This window comes from Quercus lobata, chromosome 3 (genome assembly GCF_001633185.2).
Source record: "Quercus lobata isolate SW786 chromosome 3, ValleyOak3.0 Primary Assembly, whole genome shotgun sequence".
NCBI classification, from domain to species: domain Eukaryota; kingdom Viridiplantae; phylum Streptophyta; class Magnoliopsida; order Fagales; family Fagaceae; genus Quercus; species Quercus lobata.
Genome location: NC_044906.1, coordinates 24253792 through 24262231, shown reverse-complemented (window position 1 = coordinate 24262231; position 8440 = coordinate 24253792).

The window sequence follows — 8440 nt, the reverse complement described above, 5'->3', positions numbered from 1 at the left end:
AAACACTTCAATGTGTTATGAGTGTTTACTTTTCTGTGTTTGTGTTGATTTTTATGTTATTTGTTTAATCATGTACACAATTGGACCATAAATTGATAGATTAGCCTAAAATTAAAATTAGTTGTAATTGTAATTTGGGTTCTAAATCATAATTAAAGTCAAATTTGTTGTCTTACTTTTCAATATGGGCAATTTAATTATCCTATCGTCTTGTCAAATTTTTCACTTGTACACCTAAAATGATGAGTTTTTTTGGACTAACTAAATATTTAGAACTAATGAGTTTGTTGTCTTACTTTTCAATATGGGCAATTTAATTATCCCATCGTCTTGTCAAATTTTTCACTTGGTACACCTAAAATAATGAGTATTTTTTGGACTAACTAAATATTTAGAACTAATGATTAATTAATTACTCTAAGAGAGACCCTTTTGGATATACACTACTATCAATTTCTTTAAAATCTTCTCCCATTTTCTCGTGTATGTATGTTAAAAAAACTTAATATTCTAAAAAAAAAAAAAAAAAATCAATACTCCGAGAGGAATCATCATTCTTCTTATATGATAACGGGTCACGTTTTTAAATTTATTATAAGACTCATCATTTATGTGAGATGAGAAAATATGACTTCCAACTTATTAAATAATTTCTCACATAAGTATCTAAATTCAATCATTAAATACAAATATTTTTTTTTTAGCAATATAAAGAAGAATTTTAACAGCTGGATAAAGCGCATTAGCTATTTTTGTTCATTTAACGAAAACTTGTTTTGTTCACTAGTATTTATATGACCACACAATGATTTCTATATTTTTTTTTTCCTTTGTAATATGCACAAAGAGAAATGGAGTACACGAATATATATGCATGTTTGACATATTCCAATTTCCAATCATACTTTGATCAAGGGGGAGGCGAGAATATTGACTCCGTCAAACAGTTTAAATAGTCAAAAGGAAATTCAAAACAAAGAAAGTTCATACATTAGTTTTTTTTTTTTTTTTTTTTTTTTTTTTTCTAATGTAACTTTCCTCCTTATGTTTGACAAGTCCAAAATTCATAGAGGGGAAAAAAAGAAAGAAAAAAAAATTAAAGTTCCAAAACCATCCCTCTATTTAAGTACCTAGCTATTCTTCTAAAACTGTCAATTCTCATCCTCACTATACCCCTAATAACCTTGAGCTTCTGCTCCCTTCATCTTATAATATCAGTAGAAAACATGTCCTCCACCGCCTTCAAAGTGCTGGCAATGACTATTATTTTAGCATTGGTGTTGCTCGTGTCCACTGGTGCAATAACTTATGATGCAACACCAACCTTCAAACTCGGTTTGTAGAAACCCTACTTGTATTGTTTTAATTAATTTTATGTTGCGCCGAACTGTACATCTTTTGCTATATAAGACTATTATCTCTTTGAATATTCCTTCTTTGCTTTCATTGAAGCTAATTATATGAAATCTTACTTTCCCAAACTCTTTTACTCCTCTCATAATAAGAGTGAATGATTTAAGTCATGAACTTTGCCATATATACATATATGATATATGGTTAGTAAGAATTAAGCTTGATCAAAAGCATTGTAATTATCTTCGAGCAAATCATAGATGCATGGTTTCCATATTGCAGGACGAAGACTTCTTGCTGAAGATAATAAATATATATCTTATGGAGGCGGAGGCTACCAGGCACCAACGCACCCATAATTGCTGAGAGAGGATAGAAGAGTATCATCAGCTGATTCCTTGGAGGCTGTTAGAAATACTGAATGATTGTATTGTATTCCATAATAAGAGAATATACATCAGAGCCTTATATAGGAAGCGTAAGTGTGCGGTACAAGTAAAGTGTAGTACAAGTACCAGTGTGCTATACAAGTAACCTAATTGGGCCTAAAGCCCATAACATAATATACATTAACAGCCCCCCTCAAACTCAAGGTGGATGTGAGACCAACTTGAGGTTGTCAACCAAATCACGAGTGCGTCCCTTAGGAAGTGACTTGGTGAAGATATCTGCAAGTTGATCTTTGGAGGAGACGGAAAAAAGCTTAAGAGCACCATGGACAAGATGATAACAGATAAAATGACAATCAATCTCGATGTGTTTAGTCCGTTCATGAAAGACATCATTATGAGCAATATGAATGGCACTCTGGTTGTCACAATAAAGGGGAGTAGCAGAGGAGGTGGACACACCCAAATCCGTAAGGAGCCATCGTAACCAAAGAAGCTCAGATGTGGTATCAGCAAGAGCACGATATTCTGCTTCAGTACTGGAACGGGCCACAAAAGTTTGTTTCTTGCTTCGCCAAGAAATCAAAGAAGAACCAAGGAGAAAACAGTAACCTGTAGTAGACCTGCGATCAGTAGGATCTCCTGCCCAATCAGCATCAGAGAATGCACGGAGTACAAGAGGAGACTGAGCTGAGTAGAAAAGGCCATGAAAGAAGGTGCCCTTCAAGTATCGAAGAATGCGCAGAACAGCAGCATAGTGAGTTGATCGTGGAGCAGACAGATACTGGCTCACCTGATGAACAGCATAGGAAATGTCTGGACGAGTAACTGTGAGATAAACTAGGCTGCCAACCAATCGTTTGTAAAGAGAGGGATTAGACAATGGTTTCCCCCCTGAGGGAGTCAGATGCGTATTAAGCTCAACTGGAGTGTCAACAGTCTTGCTATCAGTGAGTCTAGCTCGAGACAAGAGTTCAGAAGCATACTTAGCTTGAGTAAGATAAAGTCCATCAGTAGAATGAGTGATTTCAAGACCCAAGAAGTAGCTGAGATGTCCAAGATCTTTCATCTCAAATTGCTGACTGAGAAAATCCTTGAGTTCTCGAATGCCACTGAGGTCATCACCAGTTATGATCATATCATCCACATACAGGAGAAGTAAAATAGTGCCTTTGTCAGTGCGACGAAGAAATAAGGCAGAATCATAATGACTGGCCATGTAACCCAAATGAGAGATGGTAGAGCTGAATTTGGCAAACCAAGCTCGTGGAGCTTGTTTAAGGCCATAAAGTGCACATCGAAGGTAACAAACCTTGTTTGAGTCAACAGAGAGACCAGGAGGAGGTTGCATATAAACTTCTTCATGTAAATCCCCATTAAGGAATGCATTTTTGACATCCATCTGAAAATGATCTCATTTACGGGCAGCAGCAACAGCTAAGAGGGCATGGACAGATGAGATACGAGCAACCGGAGCAAAGGTCTCTTCATAATCAATCCCATACTCCTGTGTAAAACCTTTTGCAACAAGACGAGTTTTGTAGCGCTCAATGGACCCATCAAAGCGAGTCTTAATCTTGTAAATCCACTTACAACCAACCACAGATTTCCCGGGAGGGAGTGTCACCAAATCTCAAGTATGGTTTTTAGATAATGCATCAAGTTCCTCTTTCATTGCAATCTGCCATAAAGGGTCAGTGGAAGCCTCACGATAGGTGTGAGGCTCATGTAATGTAGCAAGAGCAGTGTAACAATGATAGTCATGTAAATGTGTAGGAATAGATCTTACTCGAGTTGAGTGACGAGGTGGAATGTCTTGTGCAAGATCTTCAGGCGGAGCAGGAGCAGGGGACCCAAGCTCAGGGTTGGGGTTGGGTAGCTCGTCTTCAACCTGTTCATCTTCCACCTGTTCATTAAAGGGTGAACTAGGAAAAGGATCAGTGAGATCTGGTGGTTGGACAGAGAAGTCTACAAGAGAATCATGAGCAACTACAGGAGGATCAGGAGCAGTTACAGAAGGAATATGTGCCTCATCTGGAAAAAGATCTAAAACAGAGGAGGAAGATAGGGAGGCACGAAAGTGAGAGAGCTCGACAAAGAAGCGATGTTCCCAAAAGACAACATTGCGGGAAACACGAAGACGATGAGAGACAGGGTCATAACACCGATACCCCTTTTGAGTTTCGCCATAACCAAGAAAACAACAAAGCCTTGACCGAGGCTCAAGTTTGTTATGCTCATATGGCTGAAGAAGAACGAAACAAGCAGAACCAAAGGAGCGAAGGTGGTGATAGTCTGGAGATGACCCAAAAAGGCGCTCATATGGAGTTTGATTTTGGATAACCGGACTCGGAATGCGATTAATAGTATGAACAGCATGAAGAGCAGCTTCGCCCCAAAAAGGAGCAGAAACTTTGGCAGAGAGAAGAAGAGCACGAACAGTGTCAAGAATATGATGAAGTTTACGTTCGGCTCTACCATTTTGCTGAGAGGTACCTGGACAAGTTAGTTGATGAACAGTGCCATAGGAATGCAAAACAGCTTGGAAAGCATATTGAGTATATTCAAGAGCATTATCAGATCGAAAAATTTTGATGCGTTTGGAAAACTGAGTTTCAACCATTTTTGCAAAATTAGAATATACTTGCAATAATTCAGAACGATGTTTCATATTAAAAATCCAGCTATAGCGAGAGTAATCATCAACAAAGACAACAAAATATCGAGACCCACCAATACTAGAGACAGAGGAAGGCCCCCAAACATCAGAATGAATAAGGTCAAAGATATCAGTTGTTATTGATTCACTAGTATTGAAAGGCAAGGCTGGTTGTTTTCCTAACTGACATGAGACACAATCAAAATTTTCGGTAGACACTGAACCTAACAAACCTCTAGAAGCCAATTGTTGTACCCGAGAGGAAGATGCGTGATCAAGTCGAGCATGCCAAAGTGCAAGGGAAGGAACAGAAGAAACTACGGTAGCTGCAGCAACAGAAACAGGAGCAACAAGTGGAAGACGAAGGTTGTCCACGGGAAACATACGCCCAACTCTGGGACCGGTCCCAAGCTCCTGTCCCGTCCTTGGATCCTGCACAATACACCCAGAATAATCAAAGATAATGCGATAACCCAACTCAGCTAATTGTCCCACAGAAAACAAATTGTAAGAAAGGTCAAGAACATTAAAGACTCCAGGAACCGAGAGGTTAGAGGTCGAAACAGAGCCTATATTATGACCAGACATTGTGGAACCATTTGCTGTGCGAATATTAAGAGGGTGTGGTGCAGGTTTAAGTTCAGAAAATAAGGACGAGTGAGGTGTCATGTGATTGCAACAAGCAGAATCCATAAGCCAAGAGGTAGGAGACATACCAGATAAAGCTGAGAGAGAAGAGGAATAAGATGCATTACCAACCATACGAATGACATTGGCGATGATATTTATAAGGTCATCTCTGGAAATGGTGAAAGTGGATCCAGAAGACTGAGACTTTGCAGAGACGGGAGCCATAGGTTGGACATTCTTAGTGTTAGCAACAGTAGCAGAAGAAATGGAAACAACTGATTTGTTGCGTTGAAAGCACGTCTCAATATTATGGCCAAAACGTTTGCAAAAATTGCAAAAACGTTTGTTGGATTGTCGGCGACGATTGTTGCAAAAGGAAGAAGACTTGTCCTTATTCTTCATTTTGAAGCAAAATATGCAAAAATAGACTGCAAAAACGAAATCTACGCGAAAAACTGGGTAAGGAGCACCTGGACTGCAAAAAGTCAACTCTACAGAAAAGTCAACGGTCAACGGTCAACGCTCGGTTAACAGTCAGAAGATGACGTCACTGGATGATGTGGCGATGACGTCAGCAGAACAGTGGATGCTGACGCAGCTAGGGCTGACGTGGCAGGCTAGATGACGTCAGCAGACCGGTGAAGGCGCGTGAGGCGCGTGAGAGCGCGTGAGGGCGCGTGGCAGCAAGCAGACGGCGCGTGACAGCGCGTGACGGCGCGTGGATAGCGCGTGCCTGGAAATTTCGGCGCGTGGCGGCGCGTGTGGCGCGTGATCGTCGAAGCAGCAACTTTGAGCGGCGCGTGGAGGCGCGTGCGGTCTCCGATGGCGACGAGGCTTCCACGGATGTGTAGATCGGCGTAATACGATCTCAGTGGTACCTTCAAAAATGAAATCGGAGCAATATTCGCAGCGGTGATGCAAAGGGCAGTGGTCTGTGTAGTGTGAAACCCTAGACTAATAGACTTCTAGTACAAGTAGGAGACTTGACTTGCACACAAAGTAGAATTAGACTTGGGCCTATGCTAATGGGCTAATATATCTCTAACACCCCCTCTCAAACTCAAGATGGAAGCTTGATGAAATCTTGAGATTTGATAAGGTTGAGAAGATCCCTTGAATGAAGTTTGGCTCTGTGACGGTAGTTTGAGGAAGGCAATGGTCTTGCAGTGTTGATGCGACTTCTAACGGTGACTTGACTATACCGGAGAGTTTTGACGGCAGCAGTAGGAAGCCAAAGAAGATGAACGCAGCGAAGAAAAACACCGAGGAAGACAAAGATTGCTCTTAAATATACCGTAAGGACAGAAAACCATGGCCACAAGAAGGTGGCTCTGATACCATGTTAGAAATACTGAATGATTGTATTGTATTCCATAATAAGAGAATATACATCAGAGCCTTATATAGGAAGCGTAAGTGTGCGGTACAAGTAAAGTGTAGTACAAGTACCAGTGTGCTATACAAGTAACCTAATTGGGCCTAAAGCCCATAACATAATATACATTAACAGAGGCAAAAGATCTATGTTACCTACTATTAGTTTCTATTTTTTTTAATAATTGATAATTCTATGTTATCTACTATTTGAAGACAAGTCATCAGATATTGTATATGCAAGCTAATGCTATGCTATCTTTGATGCCTAAATTAAATAAGATATCATTAGGGTCTCTGATCATAGTATGCAAAAAATATGTTTGAAAAAGATGTACTCATACGTGAGGACTGTGGCACTGTATTTACTTGAATATCAAAGTGAATCAATACAAAGTTAAATAAATTAAATGTGAAATTTTACGATTAACTATTGGAATAGATGAGGTTATTCAAAGGAAATATTCCCTCTACATTTTCTTTTTTGGATTCATCTTTATTCAATACAGAAGATGCTGGTCAATGAGCGTGAAATTTTCTTTACGTGCTTGTGGTTGTGCATCCTACACATAAATGTTGAGAGTTTAATGTTTTAGAAACAGGTTTCTTAAAATTCATGGTATTCCTTGTGTTTTCCATTGCGGACTTCCTATATACAGGAATCGCTTATGTCCAATATGTGGTCTGAATTATTTGAAGTATTGTCAGCGCAAAAAAAAAATAATAATAAAAAAATAAATAAATGAACCTTATTATATACACAACATAATAAGTTAAACAAATCAAAACCAGAGTACCAAATTAATAGAATTGAGTTCCGGTTAAAAAAAAAAGAAAAAGAAATGATCAGTTCTAGAGATGAAAAAAAATAAATCGATTATGCATAAAATAAAAGGTTATGAGAAATGAAAAACATGAGAGAGAGAGAGAGAGAGAGAGTTTCGGAGAAAGGATTTTGGGAGAAAAGTCTAGTATTAGGATTGACTATGGAGTTTCTCAAAAAAAAAAAAAAAAAAGGGATTGACTATGGTAGGCCATCCATGATTCCCTTCATTTGATCCAACTGCCACCGGAGGCTTGAAAGCACCATTGTAGAGAAATCATAGGAAAGTCTGTTTTCTTTTAGTTTTTTTTTTTTTTTTAAATAATAATATAATAAGGAAAGTTTATTACTCTATGTTTGTATTTCCGCCATATCAGTTACTACAATGGAAATAGCGTGGACCGTGGAGGGAAGGCCTTATTCTATAGAATTGAAAGTATTAATAGGATTTATTGTAATTAATACAGTAATTTTTAAATAAAAAGAAATAGATTATTTTCTTTATTTTTGAGGTATGAGAATGGGTCAATATTTAAAGCCTATTTCGGATCCAGGCTGCCCTTGCCTGTATCCATATCATTTTGGTTTTCCTTCCTAGTTTAAAGATTCTCATATGAATATTTTAACTAGGAATCTATATTTATATATCAATATATTACTAAAAACTGAAGCGTAGCATTTAATGTTGCTACGCTCCCATTGAGCCATGTCAATAGCTATGTCATTATCAATTTTTTTTCTAATTTTTTTATACAATTTTTTAACATTTAAAGTTAATTAAAAACTCTATTATATTACAATCAAAATATCATATTTAATTTATCTTATTTTTAATTGTTCTTATTTATTATTAAATTTTCAATTCCATTTTAACTTTTCATATCCCCACTACTCTCTAACTTAACTTTCTTCAACCTTTCTCATTCCATTTCAACTTTTCATATTCCCACTACTCTCAATATTAATATTATTCTATCTTTTTATCTTCCTTTATTTTTTACTCTTCTTATTCTTATCCTCATGCTATAAAATTGTCATTCTCCCTCTTATTCCATGCATAATTTCTATTTTTCCACACACAAAAGCCTCTCTCTCTCTCTCTCTCTCTCTCTCTCTCTCTCTCTCTATATATATATATATATATTTTTTTTTTCCTTCAATTTTTGGTATATATATTTTTTTTTAATTTTAGTGTAACAGGTTAACCATCAA